The sequence below is a fragment of the Sapajus apella genome, unplaced genomic scaffold, assembly GCF_009761245.1.
Source record: "Sapajus apella isolate SASKATOON/1434 unplaced genomic scaffold, GSC_monkey_1.0 scaffold141, whole genome shotgun sequence".
In the NCBI taxonomy this organism is placed as follows: domain Eukaryota; kingdom Metazoa; phylum Chordata; class Mammalia; order Primates; family Cebidae; genus Sapajus; species Sapajus apella.
Genome location: NW_022437081.1, coordinates 2,339,641 through 2,357,912, shown reverse-complemented (window position 1 = coordinate 2,357,912; position 18,272 = coordinate 2,339,641). Strand labels below are relative to the sequence as shown.

Below are 18,272 nucleotides of genomic sequence, written 5' to 3'. Positions count from 1 at the left end.
GACTGGCATAGAAGCTATTACCTGTGTGTGTACACACTTTGTCATAGCTGTTGATAATGTTTCACTGCCTTTGATTTTATATACAATGTTAGAACCAGACATGGTGAGTTTTATTGCCATTTTAAGTGTTTTCAAGAGTATTCACTCTGAATTGACATTGAAAGGAAAAGGTATTGTGTATGCTGAAAAGCACTGAAAACACAGTAGCAGGGTAGCAATTGAATATTAGTGAAGCAAATATATATCGTTGGAGGGATGCATACAAGTCATTTTCTTCCAAAGTGACAATTAAGTGATTTACGAGACCTAAGAAAGGAAGATGTCCAGGAAAACAAAGCTTTGTTAGGTTGTGTTACTTATGTATCCAAAAGAATTGCCAAACAAAGTGACTGAAGGCAGGACAAATTGTCAAATCTCACTACACAGATGCAAGAAATTTAAAGGCTTTCGAGAGGACTGTGTAGGCAACTCGTGCATTGCACAGAAATATTCCTAACAGAACATATCACTGTTTCATTGGAGTTGTTTTTCTTTCTTAGTGGTCCATAAAATAATAATGCATCATATAAATGATGAAATATTAGATTTGATGGCATTGAATATTTTGCTCAAGATCACGCAGCTAATAAGCAAAAGAGTGAGTTGAGGCTTGTATACCAGGTCTGTGTTCCTAACCAGAAGGTTTTAGTGGAACTTGTTTTATTTTGTAACTTCTTTTCTACTCTTTAACAAGCCTATAAGCACTTCTTAAATGAAATATTACTTGTGTTTTATATTTTTTGATAATTTCATGACTGTTTGGGGGAAAATTGTACACTCCTTAGGAGTAGCTTCCAAAACAAAGTCTGGAATCACCAAAGTTAAGGAAAACATCAACATAATTGGAAAAGCGGCTAACAGTGACCCTCAAACAAAGCAAAAACAGATCCTGTCTGCATTAAGTCTCCCTCAAAATGGCAGCGAATGTTTAGTGTACTCTATCACTTGGGAATATCAAATGCAGCACAGATCTCAGAATCAGTGGAGTCAAGGTCTTGGCTCTGTATAGTCATATTTTATAAACTTCCATGTTTACATGACTCTTTCTATGCTTTCATAATCTATTGCTTTAAGGAGCTTAAGAAAAAACATCATGATTACCTTGCAGAGGTAATTATGGTCACAACAGTAATAAAAAATTATATAGTGCCTGGTCATTTGTTATACTACTACAATTTTATTTCCTTTGGTCCTCACAGCCTCATCTTAGAGTGGTTAAGAACAAAGTGCATTGGAAATCTTCACACCATCATCTGGGTTTAAGCCTCAACTGAACCATCAGCTGAGTTATCAGCTAGGTGACTTTGGGCAAATCACTCCATTTGTATGAGTCTCATTTTTCTCATTCGTAAAATCAGTGTCCAGTAATACATGCCTTAAGAGCTGTTATGAGGATAAAATGAGATAATGCATGTAAAGCAATTCAGCATGGTGCCTGCTACTTAAAGGCTTAGTAAATATAGCTGCCATTGTTATTAGTGAAAACAACTCTGTGCATAGCTAAACAGTTTTACAAATTAGAAAACTAAGGCTCAGAGAAGTTAAGTCAATCTTCATGGCCACACAGCTAGTAAGTAGCAGAGCTGGTACACAAATCCCAAACTGCACTTGCCTTGAGTGCAAGTAAAACATGCAATAGAGAACTTCTAAAGGTTTGTGCGAACTCTGTAATGACCATTCTTTTATGAACTTGACAAATTGCTGCAAGAGCTATAAAATCTTGAAAATGATTTTTCCCTTCTCTCATAAAGACTGCTAATGGATGGAGATGGAAATAAAAATTGGGTCGACTTTGCTGGCCAGTCATAGTATATATGGTTATCAAAATGCCCTAGGCCATCTTCTATTATAACCAAAATTTCTTTATTACAAAAAAGAAACCAAATCTTAGCAACTTTATCACAAATTCAAGAAATGCTTAAAACAGGTTTTTGAACAACAAAGAATATGGACAGGGTGTTGGAAGCTTAATGTAAAGGATCTGACCTATACTAAAACCCCCTTGAATTTCCTATTACTCTAACCCATGGTGATTATTCAAATTTGCATGCAAGCTCTTCATCTGCATAATTAGTTCCAGTACCTCACAGAAGCAGATTGAGACCTAATCAAGGAGGTCAAGAGTTGGACAAGAGTGAGCTCCAGAGGAAAGGATGCTGTGTTAACCCCTGCTCTTAGGTACATCTTTGTGTTCAGGAGCCACGTACCTGGTAACAAAGGGATGGGCCAGAGATGCAGAGAGAAGATGGAGAGGAAAAGCTCTGGACAGACAGTCTTATAGATTTCTAGCGCTGTGAGCACTGCAGCAGAAGGTGGGAGAATGGATTGAAACCCCAGATCAAATCAGGAGGGTGCTCACCAAAGGTTGTCGTGCCTGCAAGAATCCAAAAACTAAGAGAAGACCCAAAGTTGTTACCTAGGGAGAGTGTCAGTAGAGAGCATGGAGCAGACCAAACCAGAGAAAAGAAGACTACATCGAAAGCAAGGAGATCACAGCAGTGGCACCAAAAGATCCAGCACAGACTACTGAAACAACCACACCAGTAGGGTGGGTAAGCCTCTTAAAGAGAGAAGCACATCCTACAAAGAGCAGATAAGCAGTCCTCCCTAGCCTAGTAGCCAAGCCAACCAAAGCAGTCAGATGAAGCAAATAAACCACCTTTGAACGTTGTGCTTGAGTCCTCACCAGTAGATAGACTCTGTCCTGGAACAGAGAGTTCATACTCTCCCAAGTACGTAGTCTTCCCAACTCTCCCAGGACCCAGTTATTCTCCAGTGGAAGAACTGGGTCCTGGGAGAGTTGGGAAGACTACGTACTTGGGAGAGCTGTAGCCATGGAGTAAACTCTCCAGCAGGGTAAGCATCCTGAGGGAGACCTGGGAGCTGTCCAGGAGCTGCTGAAGACCTCACAGCTGCTATCAAGAGTCTCCCGAAGAGATTAGGGAGCATATTTCGTGTTGGAGCATATTTCTTTATATTTGAAGGTTTCTGGTTAGAGCCTCAGGCTAGGATGCATCAAAGGCTGAGAATGACAACTACAGCAGATTATCCAGCCCCAAAAGTCTTCTATAACAACTGGGGAGTACTTGCTAACACCACATCAAAGCAGTGGGTTGGCACTTACTTTTTTTTGCTCTGGTAACTTTGGCATCCTAAAAGATAAGAGCATACATGTATTGTAAGAAGTAATTATACTTTTATTCAGAAATACACATCCTGCTCTTTTTCAAACCTTTATTCTAATTTAAAGTTTATAAAATCATTTATTCAAAAGGCATAACATGATTCATTTATTTATTTATTTTGAGATGGAGTCTCACTCTGTTGCCCAGGCTGGAATGCAGTGGCATGATATCGGCTCACTGCAACCTCCACCTACTGGGTTCAAGCAATTCTCCTGCCTCAGCCTTCTGAGTAGCTGGGATTACAGGTACCTGCCACCACTACCAGCTACTTTTTTTTGTATTTTTTAGTAGAGACAGGCTTTCACTATGTTGGCCAGGCTGGTCTCAAAACTCCTGACCTCAAGTGATCCACCTGCCTCAGTGTCCCAGAGTGCTGGGACTACAGGAATAAGCCACTGCACACGGCCTATAAAATGATTTTGTACACACTGCTTAGCATCTTACAGCATCCTCATCTTTAGGATACAAATGTGCCAAGAGCATTAGAAATCATCACACTTTGGCTGGGCTTGGTGGCTCAAGCCTGTAATCCCAGCACTTTGGGAGGCCGAGGTGGGTAGGTCACTTGAGGTTAGGAGTTTGAGACCAGCCTGACCAACATGGCGAAACTTCATCTCCACTAAAAATACAAAAATTAGCCAGGTGTGGTGGCACATGCCTGTAATCCCAGCTACTTGGAAGGCTGAGTCAGAAGAATCACTTGAACCTGGGAGGCAGAGGTTGCAGTGAACCGAGATGGCATCATTGCACTTCAGCCTGGGCGACAAGAACCAGACTCTGAAAAAAAAAAGAAAAGAAGGAAGGAAGGAAGGAAGGAAGGAAGGAAGGAGGGAGGGAAAGAGAAAAGGAGAAAGGGAGGAAGGGAGGAAAGGAGGAAAGAAAGAGAGAGAGAACGAAAAAAGAAATTATCACATCCTCAGACAAGATTCTGAGAAAGAAAGAAAAAGAAAGAAAGAGAAAGAAAGAAAGAAATAAAGAAAGAAAGAAAGAAAGAAGGAAAGAAAGAAAGAAAGAAAGAAAGAAAGAAAGAAAGAAAGAAAGAAAGAAAGAAAGAAAGAAGGAAAGAAAGAAAGAAAAGAAGGAAGGAAGGAAGGAAAGAAAGAAAGAAGGAAAGAAAGAAAGAAGGAAGGAAAGAAAATAAATTATCACACCCTCAGAAATGAATTCACTAAATGGCAGCTTTCTGAAATTCAAAAATTAATGAATTAGTTTCCACTAACAGGTTGACAAATTAGCAATGGGTAAAACTCCAATAAACATCCCAGATTAGCATCATTGCACATTTTGTTACACTGATTTTAAATCCATAACCTGTTGTTTCTATGGAGAAAAGAGGTACCAAGCCCATGGGCACATAGATATACATACACATACATATTCATACTCACACAATTACACTTATTTTTACAATCGCACACATCCACACACCTCATTCACATGCACACATACTTATATACACACTCTCATACACTTGGACACACATTCATAAAACTTCTGCATGCTCACACGCACAGGGACATTCACACTTAAAACGTATGTGTACACATTTAAACACACTCATACACACACTCAAAATACACATACATACATATCAAGTAAGTGATATGCATAAGTGACCAATTCTTATTGAATTCACACAACAACATTATGAGTTTATTGCTAATTCCATTGCACAGATGAGGAAATTAAAGCTCAAAGAAAGTAAAATAAATTGTCCAAATTCATGAAGTTAGTCAATGGAAGGATGCGTCTGATTCGGAAGTGTGTACAGCTGTTTGCAGGAATTGAAACAAAACAATTTACTGTGTGAGAGATGTTTTAAGGATTTCACTAATTAGACCATCATTTTAGTTAACAAAACTCTACACATTTCTTGGAAATACTTTCCTACTTAATTTTTGAGCTATGAGTATTTTGTGGGAAATTTAATCCACATGCTTGTGATTGATTTACACTAAAATGAAGTATTATTTCTTAAGACATATTTGATGTCAAAAGAAATCTTTTGAATTTTTCACTGAGATTTTTCAAGCTCTACATTTTATTAAAAACAGGCAAAACCATTGTCCCCAGCTTAGGGAAATTCGGAGTTATGTCTGAGATTTTTTGTTTTGTTTTGTCTTGTCATGTTGAAGATCATTTGCTATGCATACTCGGTTATTTAAATAAAACTAATTTGTTTTTGTAAGTCCTTACTGTTTTGGGTGCTGCTGTTTTAGCCAATGACACACTTAATTGTCTTAAAAATAATTCCATGATAATGTATTTGATTTCTGGTAAGCTAACTATACTGACAAAATAAATTTAAACAATTGGAATTTTCCAAGTGAAGTTGTAAGAATAGTAACAACTTTACCACTTTAGTGATAAATCCTTAGAAAATATAGATGCAGTTCACACGGGATAGTCAAGAGATTTTGAGTAGAGATGTGAGAGAAACTGTGAATTCTACCAAGATATGGATGTTTTGTTTCAAAGTCAAAGCTTACAAAAAATCACAGATGAACTCTAAGCAAATCACTACTGACCTTCTGAGGACCATTGGGTGCTAATTAATTATCTGAAGTAATTTTTCACAGCCTTGTTTCCTCTGTGTTTTTCCCTTGATGAAAAAATTTTAAAATACAAAATAAAATAATGACCAACATATCAGAAGCATGTTTCACCCTTTGAGAAGTAGCTGAGTTAGCTAACTTGTAACAGGAACAGAACAGCTGATAACTTCTCCTGAACCTGGGGACAAAGAATTTATAGACACTCTCATGGGTGTGGTTCTGAGGTGGAACACTTAATTTGGTACTTAGACAGTGAAATTCTTTGAGCAAGGATGCCTCTGCATGGAATGGAGAAGTAGTAACAAAACTAAGGTTTGCAAACTGTAAGTCTCATAACCACAACCCTATGAAACAGATATTTATTATTGTTGTCATTGCTATCATTGCAATTACTATTGATATCATCTTTGTTTGAAAGATGAGCAATATGAGGGTCAGAGTTGCTCAAGGCTATGGTAGTTAGGAGGGAACAGAGAAGATGCCTGGTGACCAAAATGTAAATCTCCATGGAGAGTCATCTAACCCCAGGCTGAATGGAGACTGAAGGCAAAAGCAAGATGTTTCTGAAACAAAAGGAAATAAGATAAAAGCTGACCTCTTGGTCAACAAACCTGAATCTTCCTAACACAGTCTTGACTGTGCCTCCTCAGGGGAAATTGTTGTTATTTTCTTGGCTTTCAGGTTAGGTTTCTGTGGCCAACTGGATGCCAAATGTTCAGATACCTAGATGTCTCTATAGTTGGCTCAGATATGTCACCCTCATTCATAGAATCACATAGAATAAAAATGGACAAAATACGGGATTATGGGTTCTGGTTCCGTTTCATATTGACTGTGTACTCTTAGGGAATGTCCCAACCTCTCTGAGATTCAGTTTTATCATCTGAAAAATGATAATACTATCTTCCAAGACTCTCATGGGGATTAAATTCATGCATCTAAAAGTACCTAGTATAGTCTGTCTGCAAAATCAGTACTCGTGTAAAGGGTTTGGGGCATGGAATCTGCCCCAACAATCATATCAAATGCAATATTGGATCATGGAGTCCATCACAATCAAATCTACGTCATATAATGTTACTTTTTGACAGTTTTGTAAGAATTTGTTTATTCTGGAGTGTGGTCCTAAATGTTCCTGGTCCAGCAGATGAAGGGGCACCCCCTGATTCCCTGGGCTCCAGATAGTAGGAAAAACATGTCCTATACTGCCAAGCAAGCTTCACCCTGTTCCACTGCTCACCAGTACTGCCCCAAAACACACACACACACACACACACTCTCTCTCTTAAGTGTGAAATTGCCTACCACAGCAGTACTTACCCCCAATAACCTGAGGCAGAACTGTGAAGTGGGAATCCTTTCTTGGTAGGTCTGATGGGAAATTTAAAGGTCATGAATATAAAATACTTAGCACAAAAGTGGAGCTCAAAAGTGGTAGGTATTAGTATTCTTGTTTGTTGACATCCAGAAAGACTCTTGGGGATGTTTTAGCTTCTAAACCTGACCAGGACCTTAACTTTATGTAAAGTTCTGAAGTTCTGGGATACTTTGATTTAACTACTTTCACCAAAAGAAAATAAAGAGATAAGTATGGTAAGGCCCTAAGGGACAAGAATCATATATTTTATTTATTATTATTATTATTTTTAAGACAGAGTCTCACTCTGTTGCCCAGGCTGGAGTGCAGTGGCATGATCTTGGCTTATTGCAACCTCTGTCTCCCAGGTTCTAGCAATCCACCCACCTCAGCCTCCTGAGTAGCTGGGATTACAGGTGCGCACCACCATGCCTGGCTAATTTTTGTATTTTTAGTATGAGGTTTCACCATGTTGGCCAGGCTGGTCTTGAACTCCTGACCTCAAGTGATCCACCCTCCTCAGCCTCCCAAAGTGTTGGGGTTACGGGTGTGAGCCACTACACCTGACCCAGAATCTTGTATTTTAGCACTGTATGACCCCTCTCACTTTGGTACCTGGCCCAGGGCATTGAGCAAAGTAGAAACTTAGTACTGTTTAAAGAATGAATGAATGAACAATGAATGAATGATGCGTGTTTGGATGTTTCTTTTTTTTTTTTTTTCTGAGACAGAATCTCGCTCTGTCATCCAGGCTGGAGTGCAGTGGCACAATCTCAGCTCACTGCAACCTCTGCCTCCCGGGTTCAAGCGATTCTCCTGCCTCAGCCTCCTGAGGAGCTGGGACTACAGGCACGCATCACCACACCCAACTAATTTTTTTTTTTTTTTTTTTAGTAGAGATGGGGTTTCACTATATTGGCCAGTCTGGTCTCAAACTCCTGACCTCAGGTGATCCACCTGCCTCAGCCTCCCAAAGTGCTGGGATTGCAGTGGTGAGCCACCATGCCTTGCCTGGATGTTTCTCAGAACTCCTCTATCAAAGCTGCTGGTCAACAGTAATGGTTTTCTGGTGCATGCTAGTATTTCTACAGTCCTGGGCTGTAAGAAGGATTGCTTAACAAATGTTAGAAGACTCTTCTGCAAGGCCCCCAGTCCTTCCAGGGGTAGATATTTGCCCAGTTCAGAGACCTTACCCACTCCTGCACTTCAACTCTCACTGGCCCTAAACCTGCAGTGCTTCCCTTTCCTTTCACTCATCTCCTTCAGCAGAAATCTTACCCTTTAAGGCTCAGCACAAATACCACTTCTTGCATGAAGCCTTCTTTGATCTTTCCATCTGGAAATGATCGCACTCTCCTTTGAACACCATTGCCCTTTGTACTTCCCTGTTGGCACTTCTCCCATTCCTCCTTATATTAGAATCGTAATCCTGTCTCAGCTCCCCTACTAGTCTGTAAACTGTTTGAGGGCACAGAGCAGATTTTATACACTTTTAGTTTCTCCAACAGTGCCTACCACTGCCTAGCTCATTGATGCTCAATATACACTCATATGAATGAGTGAATCTAAGCTAGGTGCTATAGTACATGATGTGACAAAGGTTGGCAAACCAATAGAACATGTGGCTTGACATGAAATATCTGAAAGGATAAAGCTGTATAATAAAAGTAAGCATGCTTCACTAGCTTATTTCTCTGTCAGAAGTGTCATTATTAGCCCAAACACTGCCTAAGGTAGGATATCAGCTAAAGGGGATCTGCTGGAAAAAAAACATAGTACTTTTTACTAAACCTCAAATAAAATCACATACGTTTATAAAAATAATTAAACTCTGCTGACTTTTTAAATGATTATATCAGCATTTCAGTGGATGGCATTTAAGAGACTCAGAATGCTCAATTTCAACCTTGACAGAATTCATCCATCACCTCAACGTTGTTTGTCTCTAAAAACGTTCAGAGTCAGCTGGTTTGACCATTTCTACCCCCTTTGACCTAAGCTCCCATGATTGCTACCTGGTGGGTTTCTACTCAAAGCTGACTGACAGTTGTGGCAGTAAAAATGCTCTTTCTAAACTGAAAACAAGACCATATAAATACAGTCCTGGCATCAGGTTGTATACTTAAGTACTAAACTTCAGTACTGCTAGGTTGCTAGCCCATTAGCATGTAAAGGGTCTGCCTATAGTACTACAAAATCACTCATTTGCTCCTGATTTTCTTTCCTGCTGTGTGGAGAGGTACTTTCAAAAAATTTTTTAATTTGACCTCTGTATGACCTCATCAGATAGGTCACTGTGGACAGAGTGCACCCTGGAATGAGCATAAGCCCTGGGCAACGCTGCAAAGTCAACAAAGTTACTGGATCTCTGCCTCCCTCCAATTGACAAAATGGCATTTTCATTCTCATCTTGAAGCAGTTCTCTCTTGCCCTTCTAAATCTCATGCTGTCTCCTGGCTCTTCAGGTTCCATTGGTTCTACAAACCGCCCATCATTCTCTTTCCTGGAAACCCCATTCAAAAGTTTTCTTTTCAGTATCTCCATTTTTCAAGACCTCTCTTGGCTAGAGTTCAATGAGTAGTAATGAGTCACTTCAAATTAGCTCATGTATTACCACCTAGATAAACCAATGTTTTAGCCAATAAAGTGTACATGATATCCAAATGGTAACACTGCTTTATTGTAAACTGATATGGTCTTAAGTAGCTTTATAATTTTTTAGCATGAATTTGTCCTAAAATATATATTTGACACCATCAATCACACAAATACTTAATATTTGTATAGCTAGTTGTTTAATCATGAAATCCATAGTATGTAACATGGTCCATTTAGATAGGAAAATGACATGCTAGAACTTCTATTAATTTTTTTTTTACTTTTATTTAAAATGTCTGCAAAGTATATGATTCCCAGAAAAACCTTAGGAATGAATGTTAGTGGTGGGAATATCAGCCATATAACAGGAAATATCCATGCCTTTTCAGTCTGTTCTAATTGCAGAGTCTTCAACTCCCATTAAAAGGACTGCTTTTATGGAAACTGGCAAGGCTAATCCCCCTTAACATGGCAAGAAACCTAATGGAAAAGAAATGCAGAGAAGGAATAAGTCAGAGGCACACCACTAAAAATGGGACAAACCTAGGCATATACCCCCAAAAATACATTCATAAGTATGCCAAAAGACAGTTGCAAGCATATGTATGGAAGCCTTGTTCATAATTTCCCCAAACTGGAAGCCACCCAAATGTCTATTAACAGTAAAATAAATAAATAAATTGCAGTATATTCAAGTATTACACAGCAATGGGGATGAACGAAGCACAACTATTCCCAACAATAGGCATGAATTACAAAAACACAGTGTCAAGCAAAATCAGCCATAATCAACAAACATATGCTGTATTATTTCATTTACATAAAGTATAAACACAAGCTAAACCAATCTATCGTGTTCAAAGTCAGGTTAGTGATTACCCTTGGGAGGAGGAAGTAGTGACTGAGGGAGTCTTCTGGGTGCTATTCAGGTTGTATTTATTCATTTGGGTGCTGATTACACTGGTATGTATGTTTAGCTTTTGAAATGTCATAAAGCTGACACAATTTTTTCACTTTTCTGATACATGTAACACTTCTTTAATAAGTTCAATAAAGCACAATACCAGTAGAAATACTGAATACAAGGGGGTTTGGTGGGGCAAATAGGAATGGGGCAAAAGACAGAAATAAGGTAGTTGAACATCTTGGAATAACTGTTATGAAAGAAAAATACAAAAATAAAAGAGACAGCCACACAAAATTTATTCTTATAATGGTAGCATTGCTTTATTCTTTCAATAACTATTTCTTGAACAACCATAATGAGACAGACGTCATTCTAAATGCCTGGGACACATGGTGAAGAAAACATACTCCTGCCCTTGTGGCAATCACATTCTAGTTGCAGGCATATCCTATCAGTATTGGGTGCAGTAGTCTTTTGAAGGGAATATATGGGAATCTTCAAAACCTAAATCCTCATTGATTAGATTATGCCATGGTTTGCTTTATGTGATCAGCAGCTATGTCACGATACTAGAAGAGACAGTGAACTCATGGTCACCTGTCTTGTCTTTCTAGAAGGTTTCAGGTGATTTGAGTCTAAGCAGCAGTGTTCTGAATGAAATCCAACAAGAAATTGTGGGTTTCACTCTGTACGTGTTCTGAGTCCAGCTTAAAGGGTGCGGTGTGCTCTCCTAAGCTGACTGAGAAACAAGCTTTGCCGTCCTCTGGCTGGACGTCTCTCACTCTGGCACCTGTCATCCATTAGGAGCCCTCCTACTGGGATCTTTCATCATTGAAAATATATGATGATTTTCATTACCGCGTAGGCTAATTGGTAGTGAGTATTCCTTTAAAATATATTCCCCTAAATACTGGGCTTTGGATTTGCTTTGAAGTTTCTAACACCAACACAGTTGGACTAAAATCATAGATACTAATCACAGAAACTGAACAGTCCAGTGCAGGAAGAATCACCACCACGGTTCTTTTCTTATTATAACCAGTTGGGCAGTAAGTACACAAATGAGAGGGAACCTTACAGCTAAACCAACCTATGGCTGGCTCTGGTAGCAGGCTTGCTAGGCCCACTGTGTTTATGTATCCCCTTGTGAAAATACCATCTCAAAGGAAGTGTTTGATGTGACCAGTTTGCTTTCCAAGCCAGTGGAGTAATACTAGATTTTAAAAAATAAAAAAAAAACATCATATTGTAAGATTTCAACACTTGAAATAATGTACTCAATTTTATAGAGTAAATACTTATTTATTAGAAAGAAGCTGAAATACAGTATTTTCCTCTTATTAGTTGTTATCATCTGCTTAATAAACGGCTCAGGCTGAAAGGGAAAGATATCATGAAACACCTTATGCAATCTTCTTATTTTTAAATTTTTTATTTTCCAATGGAAACACCAGGGCCCTTAAAGTGTCAATAACTTACTGTAAGTTAGTGTTGGTTGTGGAGCTCAGTGTTGAACACAGATATCCTGATGATTGCCCCAGTACATCTTCCACTCTATAATATTGTTAGTAAAATTACGCCACAAACATACCTTTTACCCTTGCTGTGCACATGGATTTATGTGGGCATATGTGCATACAGAAAAAAACTCACAAAATAAAACATTTTATTTACTTTGGATAAAGTATATCACCATGCTTTTAAATATAAAGACTTCAAGCTAGATTTTAAACTAAGCTTGTTTCTTAAAGATTATAGGGCAGATGCTAGAAAAATGTAAATTCAAAAATAAATCTATATAGAAAAAACTAGTTTACAAAAATATATTACGGCCAGGTGGGATGGCTTACACCTGTAATCCCAGCACTTTGGAAGCCTGAGGCAGGTGGATCACCTGAGGTCAGGAGTTTGAGACCAGCCTGACCAACATGGTGAAACCTCATCTCTACTAAAAATCCAAAAGGTAGCCGGGCATGGTGGCATACGCCTGTAATCCCAACTACTTGGAAGGCTGAGACAGGAGAATCACTTGAACTCAGGAGGCGGCAGAGGTTGCAGTGAGCTGAGATCACGCCATTACACTCCTGCCTGGGCGACAGAGGGAGACTCATCTCAAAAAAAAAAAAAAAAAAAAAAAAATTAAATATGTAAAAATGAATGGAGGAAACTAAAACTATATATACATAGGATAGAATTTGCAGTTTACTCCCTTTCGCTTGTAAACTGATATGGTCTTAGGTAGCTCTTAGCTTTATGATTTTTTAGCATGAATTTGTCCTAAGATATACATTTGATACCATCAATTACACAAATACTTATCATTTGTATAGTTGTTGAATCATGAAATCAGGAGTATGTAACATGATCCATTTAGATAGGAAAATGACATGCTGGAACTTCTATTAATGTTTATATTTTACTTTTATCTGAAATGTCTGCAGTTAGCTAGTGTGACCTATAATCTCTATGAAGGTAAGAATCATGTCGTTTCATTCACCACTGCATCCCAGTACCTAATATAGCACACAGCATATAGTAGGGACTTAATAAATATGTTGAATGAATGAATGAAAATAATAAATTTTAGATTCAAGCTAGCTATGTGATATGTATCATAAGAGAAGTTACTCTCCAAGTATCCCACTGCTGGTTAACAAAAGAGCCTGGGCTAGACCCCAATATAAGGCCATTGACTACCTGCCATTCATAGATGTAGTTTTCATCTTAGCTTTCACGTCACGAGATCAGTGGCTCTCAATCTACTCTTCCCTCACCAGCAGCATCAGCATCACTGGGACCTTCTCAGAAATGTCAATTCTTGGGCCCACCCCACTTCTACTGAATCAGAAACTTTAGGGGTAGAGCTCAGTAGCATTTTAACAAGCCCTCCAGGAGACTCTGGTGCACTTCAACCTTGAGAAGCACTGGTCTACATAATATGAGTGGCACTCCTGATATTTTATGACATTCTGTAATTTTAGGCAAAAGAAGATTGTGCTTACAAACTTGATGGTTCATTTACATAAAAATAAAGATACCATTTGTGGGTTTTTTAAAATCGATTGAGATTGAGGAGAGTAGTAGAGAGTCATATATGTTGTTTTCACATAACCTGCTCAGGTTCCTGGCACATAACTACTCAGGGTTTGTTAAAGTCATCTGAAGACACTGTCTAGATTTTATGGGCATTTCTATATGTACTACATAGGCAATATACTGTTGTAGTTAATTACATGGGTCTCGGAATAAGACTGACGTAGTTTTGAAACTCAACTCTGCCACTAACTAGTTGTGGGACTTTGGGAGGATTACTTAAATCTTTCCAAGCCTCACTTCCTCATCTCTGTAACGGGGATAATTATATACCTATTCCTCAGTATTGTTATGGGGATAAATAAGAAAAATGCATGCAAAGAGTTTAATATAGTGCCTTGTACCTAGTAATTGCTTAGTGATGGCAGCTATTATTATGATGATGATTATTAGCATAATCACCATTACCATCATCATCATCATTTGTTCTCAAGTAGGATGGATTATTCATTTGGACACAGATTTGGCATACATTTAAAACTGGTAGGTATTTTTTTTTATTATGGTACCCATGAAAAATGCCTGTTTTCTCACTGTTATTTGAATATTCCAAGGCTTTTGAAAGCAAGTTTAGGGCACGGCTTAGATAAATGTTTCCTAGGGCTTCCCAGATATGATTCACACTCTAATAAAACCTTTTAGATGAATTTTCCTACAGCGGGTTTTCCTTGCAAAATATAAAAGTGCACCAGGACACAAAATTATATCAGAAATATATTCTCACAGAAAGACGGTTTTTTTATTTTTTTCCCCAGGAACACGTGCACTTTATTGAACGCCATTGTAGAAAAGTGTGTGAGGATAAAGGGCTGATAAAAGCCTTGGCTCAGGGGCAGGGCGAGGAATGGAAGTTGGAGTATGTGGGAGACAGGTCACGGGCAGAGCCCCTGGCCTAGATGATTCCTCTTGGTCTACTAATAGGCTTGCAAAATCAGTATTGGGACGATGATCAGCAGAATGGTCATGATGATGCCCAAAATCAGGGCCCAGATGTTCAGGCACTTGGCAGTGGAGGCGTAGGCCTGGGCCTCGGTCAGGTCACCATCTTCCTGTCCCTAGACTTCACGGAGTAGGCGAACGCTATGAAGCCAAGGCAGCAGGAGTTCATGAAGAGGGTATAGAACAGGTACAAGACGACATGGTCGGGCATGGAGGTCTCGCTTCAGATGTGGATCACGGTGGATGTCGGGGAAGCAGGGTTGTGGGGCGCCCCCAGTGCAGCCGCCTCTTGCTCCTCCTTCAGCATCTCATAGTTATGGGGACAGTTGGTGTTGGCGGGAGTGAAGAAGGTTTGGACAGTGTGGTTCATGATGTCCAGGGAAGACCAGCTGTGGTCGGGTTGCTGGGATGGTCCTCAGTGGGCCCTCCCCTTCCCCCAGAAAGATGATTTTAAGAAATTTGCCCCATACCCTCACTAGCCATATAGCAGAGGAAGAAATAGAAGGTCATGGTGATAAAAACTTGGCTGCCTTGCCCCACATAAGCTTTATGCTTCACTGAGTCCTGGGAATGTGGTTGAGATCACGTAAATTTTGCTTAATCTTCAAATTTAGGAATTGGGACGAAATATAGTAATCAATATTCTTCCCCAGATCAAAAGATACCCTCTAAAGGGGCAGTCACACCTCCTTTTCCATATTTCTCTTAAGAATCACAGCAGATCCCCATACACTCTCCACTTCCGGTCAGGGAGCAAGGGAAAGTAGTTACACCTGGAGTGAGTTTGGGTGGCGGTGTCCCATGCAAATTCTTCTTTCAAGTCATTTTCAGAATTTCAATGCTGCCAACTTTTATTAACAATTCTCCATGTTTCTGTCATTCAGGGGAAAGGAGGAAACAGTCTCCCTGGTGGATTTCTCATCAGAGAGGCATGAGTATATTACAGCCTGTCAATTTTTGAAGTAAGTTACATTTCAGGAGATGAAACAAAGGTAACTCTTAACATCTGCCAATATGTTTTCAGTCCTTATATCAAAGAAAGTGAAATAGCTCCAAATCCTAAGAAAAAAAATCAGGCTTTATAATTTATTCAATCGCAAAGATGTGATATGCTGGGCTAAGTCTACTTTGGTAAGCAAAGTATGGTTGACAGACAAATGCTTTCAGGGAGAAGCATTTCTCCTGCAAGAGCCTTTTTGGTTAAGTTTGGAAGCCTTCAGCTTCACAGAGCTCCCCAGATGCTCTAGAAAATTTGTTAAGTTGAAAACTTGTTCCGCTTTAGGGACAAGAGTCCAAGGACCTTTGCTCTAAAGTTCATTTTCATGTAAAAAGAGTTACCAGAAAATACCTACTTTTTTAAACAAAATATATTCTTGTCTTCTTGTCCTTTTGCAAGTCTACAAAAATAAAGCCTATTTAAAATTCCACACTCGTGTAGATGTGGCCTTAGGGAAGACCCATTAGACACAGAGATGATTAATGTTCCCCTCAGAATCTTATTTGCTTCTTCAACTGATTGCTCATATAGAATCTTACTTACCAAGTACTTAAGGATTTAAGTGCCTTATCAGTCTTGGAAATCACCACTCACTAGCCTCCATCTGAGAGTGAGGAGAGGTTCAAGCACACAGAGCTTCCCAAATGGGCGAAGCAGCGCACCCTCTCTCCAACTCTGCCCTACAACACCATCTTCACATTTGCCCCCACCAAAACAAAACAACAACAAAAAACCTAGCCTTAAAATATGCTTTCTATAGCACCAGTCTTTGCAATACAGGTGCCTGTAGGACATCTAAATATTGGGCACTCTGTAATTTGTAGAACCTAATTTTTTCAAATGGCGATTAGCCCTTGCAAGCTGGGGAGAGAAAAAGGAGAATGAATTGTTAATGGATTACAATTTCTAAATGTCTGCTAGACATCTCCCCATGGATATCCTCTGGCACAATGAACTTAAAGTCCTCCAAACCAAAGTCATTATTTATACTTGACCCCCTGAAAAAGGGCTAAGCTCCTGATTTCCCTATTTCTTTTATTGTTTGTTTGTTGTTTTGAGAGTCTCAGAGTCTTGCTCTGTCGCCCAGGCTGGAGTGCAGTGGCGCAATGTCTGCTCACTGCAACCTCAGCCTCCCGTGTTTAAGCGATTTTCCTGCCTCAGCTCCCCCCACACACCGTAGCTGAGATTACAGGCGCATGCCCCCATCCCTGGGCTAATTTTTGTATTTTTAGTAGACACAGGGTTTCACTATTTTGGCCATGCTGGTCTCAAATCCCTGACCTCACGATCCGCCTGCCTCGGCCTCCCAAAGTGCTGGGATTACAGGCGTGAGCCACTGCGCCCGGCCTGATTTCCCTATTTCTGTCCACATTCCCACACAAATCCTCAGAGGTATCTCTGGCAATTTCCTAACCCTTTTAAAATGCATTTTATCGTTTGTCAATACTTCTTGGTAACTCTTACTAAATTCCACTTCTTCAGCCTTTTTCTAATCTTGGCCCTCCTTTCCATTCTCAGCAGTATTCCTTGTCCTGGCCCATACCACGTACCACATCTCTCTGCCCACGCCCCCTGCTCCACCAGCTGCATTGAGCAGCTTCTCCACTGGCCCCCAGTCTTCTGTTTCTTCCCTCTGTAATCAGTCCTCCACATCCGCCACGAGAGAGCTTTCTAAAAACGCAGGCTTGATCATGTCACTAAAAGCCTTACATAATAAATGATGTAAGAGAATAAAAGCCAAGTGAGGTTATCAGAATTCATGCTTTAGTGCTTAAAATGAGCAATTATCCTGATTTTAAGTATACCCAAGCCATTTTCCTAAGAATTGCAATTGTTATAGTGGAACTTTTTACTACAGTGGTTGTAAGCAAGACCATTATATCTATATCATAGCCTTAGCCACATCGTGTTAGGAATATATTGTATGTAGTTGTATTTCCAGGAATTTTGTTTGGCATAGTTTATCCAAACATATGCAGTGATGAATTCTGTTGTTCATGCAACATTTACTGAGCACTTACTAGGTGCCACATGGTGTGCTATACAATATGTGGGGTACAAATATGAAAATAACGTGGTTCCTGCCCTCAGGAAACTTATCTGACTTTCTGAAAGAAAAATAAAGCATTTAGTAACTCTCTATTACCTATAAAATAAAGTTTAAACTCCTTATTGTGAAACATGATAAAGAAAATACTTGTGAAATATTACTCTGAGCAAGGACATTAATTTACTAGACCTCTCTCATGAAACCTTCCCTGAACATCCCACCCGCCACTAGCCAGAGTCTTGCTTTCCTCACCTGTAAAATGGAGGAAATGATAGTAACTATCTCACAGCAAGATGGTAAGGATGAAGTGCACTCCTGATAGGAAATGTTAAATTCTTAGCACAGGGACCGGTCCACAGCAAGTGCTAAAGAATTTGGAGCTACTATTGTAATGCTTCGTGATTCTTCAAGGACACTTCTCTTCTGAAATGCAAATGTGTTTTTGAAGAAGAATCTGTGAAACTGTATTCAGGCTGAGGTTTCTTACAGATTTTCCTTCCAATGAGTAAAAGGTACCAGCAAGAGCACTGGGTATTGAGGCTGGATAAAGAC

The 18,272-nt window shown here is 39.4% G+C and overlaps 1 pseudogene; it reads right to left on the bottom strand.

The window, feature by feature from the left end:
- Positions 1–14,467: 14,467 nt before the first annotated feature.
- LOC116540542 lies at positions 14,468–15,104 on the bottom strand (annotated as a pseudogene).
- Positions 15,105–18,272: the final 3,168 nt, after the last annotated feature.